The 2,500-nt window shown below is 49.8% G+C and overlaps 6 non-coding genes and 1 pseudogene across 6 annotated transcripts; all 7 read right to left on the reverse strand.

Moving 5' to 3' along the window:
- Positions 1-206: 206 nt before the first annotated feature.
- Positions 207-325, reverse strand: LOC128477897 (5S ribosomal RNA). The gene has a single exon (XR_008348845.1). It is a non-coding gene; the product is annotated as a 5S ribosomal RNA (ribosomal RNA).
- Positions 326-561: 236 nt separating this feature from the next.
- On the reverse strand, positions 562-680 carry LOC128478634 (5S ribosomal RNA). Its single transcript, XR_008349542.1, has one exon. It is a non-coding gene; the product is annotated as a 5S ribosomal RNA (ribosomal RNA).
- A 236-nt stretch (positions 681-916) lies between these two features.
- On the reverse strand, positions 917-1,035 carry LOC128476948 (5S ribosomal RNA). Its single transcript, XR_008347938.1, has one exon. It is a non-coding gene; the product is annotated as a 5S ribosomal RNA (ribosomal RNA).
- Positions 1,036-1,262: 227 nt separating this feature from the next.
- On the reverse strand, positions 1,263-1,381 carry LOC128478153 (5S ribosomal RNA). The gene has a single exon (XR_008349088.1). It is a non-coding gene; the product is annotated as a 5S ribosomal RNA (ribosomal RNA).
- Positions 1,382-1,597: 216 nt separating this feature from the next.
- LOC128478871 (5S ribosomal RNA) lies at positions 1,598-1,716 on the reverse strand. Its single transcript, XR_008349770.1, has one exon. It is a non-coding gene; the product is annotated as a 5S ribosomal RNA (ribosomal RNA).
- Positions 1,717-1,937: 221 nt separating this feature from the next.
- On the reverse strand, positions 1,938-2,056 carry LOC128476970 (5S ribosomal RNA). Its single transcript, XR_008347960.1, has one exon. It is a non-coding gene; the product is annotated as a 5S ribosomal RNA (ribosomal RNA).
- A 214-nt stretch (positions 2,057-2,270) lies between these two features.
- LOC128480318 (uncharacterized) lies at positions 2,271-2,379 on the reverse strand (annotated as a pseudogene).
- Positions 2,380-2,500: the final 121 nt, after the last annotated feature.

The following is a 2,500-nucleotide window of genomic DNA, read 5'->3' on the forward strand; positions in this document are numbered from 1 at the left end:
CTCTTATTCTGTTGCTGCTGCTGCTGCTGCTGCTGCTGCTGCTGCTGCTGCTGCTGCTGCTGCTGCTGCTTGTCGTCAGACAGAAAGAATTATAAGCCCTGGGACAGGACAGAGAAGGTGAGAAGGTTCAAATAAGGGTTTAAAGCTTTGATGATGAGCAAGAAACACATGGCAAAAAGCTCTCCCCGGACTGTGAGACAAGAAAAAGCCTACAACACCTGGTATTCCCAGGCGGTCTCCCATCCAGGTACTAACCAGGCCCAACCCTGCTTAGCTTCCGAGATCAGACAAGATCGGGCGCTTTCAGGGTGGTATGGCCGCAGGTGTGAAAGTTTTTTATTTTACTTCTCTTATTCTGTTGCTGTTGCTGTTGCTGCTGCTGCTGCTGCTGCTGCTGCTGCTGCTGCTGCTGCTGCTGCTGCTTGTCGTCAGACAAAAAGAATTATAAGCCCTGGGACAGGACAGAGAAGGTGAGAAGGTTCAAATAAGGGTTTAAAGCTTTGATGATGAGCAAGAAACACATGGCAAAAAGCTCTCCCCGGACTGTGAGAAAAAATTAAAAGCCTACAACACCTGGTATTCCCAGGCGGTCTCCCATCCAGGTACTAACCAGGCCCAACCCTGCTTAGCTTCCGAGATCAGACGAGATCGGGCGCTTTCAGGGTGGTATGGCCGCAGGTGTGAAAGTTTTTTATTTTACTTCTCTTATTCTGCTGCTGCTGCTGCTGCTGCTGCTGCTGCTGCTGCTGCTGCTGCTGCTGCTGCTGCTGCTGCTGCTTGTCGTCAGACAGAAAGAATTATAAGCCCTGGGACAGGACAGAGAAGGTGAGAAGGTTCAAATAAGGGTTTAAAGCTTTGATGATGAGCAAGAAACACATGGCAAAAAGCTCTCCCCGGACTGTGAGAAAAAATTAAAAGCCTACAACACCTGGTATTCCCAGGCGGTCTCCCAACCAGGTACTAACCAGGCCCAACCCTGCTTAGCTTCCGAGATCAGACGAGATCGGGCGCTTTCAGGGTGGTATGGCCGCAGGTGTGAAAGTTTTTTATTTTACTTCTCTTATTCTGTTGCTGTTGCTGCTGCTGCTGCTGCTGCTGCTGCTGCTGCTGCTGCTGCTGCTGCTTGTCGTCAGACAGAAAGAATTATAAGCCCTGGGACAGGACAGAGAAGGTGAGAAGGTTCAAATAAGGGTTTAAAGCTTTGATGATGAGCAAGAAACACATGGCAAAAAGCTCTCCCCGGACTGTGAGAAAAAATTAAAAGCCTACAACACCTGGTATTCCCAGGCGGTCTCCCATCCAGGTACTAACCAGGCCCAACGCTGCTTAGCTTCCGAGATCAGACGAGATCGGGCGCTTTCAGGGTGGTATGGCCGCAGGTGTGAAAGTGTTTTATTTTACTTCTCTTATTCTGTTGCTGCTGCTGCTGCTGCTGCTGCTGCTGCTGCTGCTGCTGCTGCTTGTCGTCAGACAGAAAGAATTATAAGCCCTGGGACAGGACAGAGAAGGTGAGAAGGTTCAAATAAGGGTTTAAAGCTTTGATGATGAGCAAGAAACACATGGCAAAAAGCTCTCCCCGGACTGTGAGACAAGAAAAAGCCTACAACACCTGGTATTCCCAGGCGGTCTCCCATCCAGGTACTAACCAGGCCCAACCCTGCTTAGCTTCCAAGATCAGACAAGATCGGGCGCTTTCAGGGTGGTATGGCCGCAGGTGTGAAAGTTTTTTATTTTACTTCTCTTATTCTGTTGCTGTTGCTGTTGCTGCTGCTGCTGCTGCTGCTGCTGCTGCTGCTGCTTGTCGTCAGACAGAAAGAATTATAAGCCCTGGGACAGGACAGAGAAGGTGAGAAGGTTCAAATAAGGGTTTAAAGCTTTGATGATGAGCAAGAAACACATGGCAAAAAGCTCTCCCCGGACTGTGAGAAAAAATTAAAAGCCTACAACACCTGGTATTCCCAGGCGGTCTCCCATCCAGGTACTAACCAGGCCCAACCCTGCTTAGCTTCCGAGATCAGACGAGATCGGGCGCTTTCAGGGTGGTATGGCCGCAAGTGTGAAAGTTTTTATTTTACTTCTCTTATTCTGTTGCTGCTGCTGCTGCTGCTGCTGCTGCTGCTGCTGCTGCTGCTTGTCGTCAGACAGAAAGAATTATAAGCCCTGGGACAGGACAGAGAAGGTGAGAAGGTTCAAATAAGGGTTTAAAGCTTTGATGATGAGCAAGAAACACATGGCAAAAAGCTCTCCCCGGACTGTGAGAAAAAATTAAAAGCCTACAACACCTGGTATTCCCAGGCGGTCTCCCATCCAGGTACTAACCAGGCCCAACCCTGCTTAGCTTCCGAGATCAGGCGCTTTCAGGGTGGTATGGCCGCAGTTGTGAAAGTTTTTTATTTTACTTCTCTTATTCTGTTGCTGCTGCTGCTGCTGCTGCTGCTGCTGCTGCTGCTGCTGCTGCTGCTGCTGCTGCTGCTGCTGCTGCTGCTGCTGCTGCTGCTGC

Source organism: Spea bombifrons, chromosome 2 (genome assembly GCF_027358695.1).
Source record: "Spea bombifrons isolate aSpeBom1 chromosome 2, aSpeBom1.2.pri, whole genome shotgun sequence".
Taxonomy (NCBI): Eukaryota; Metazoa; Chordata; class Amphibia; order Anura; family Pelobatidae; genus Spea; species Spea bombifrons.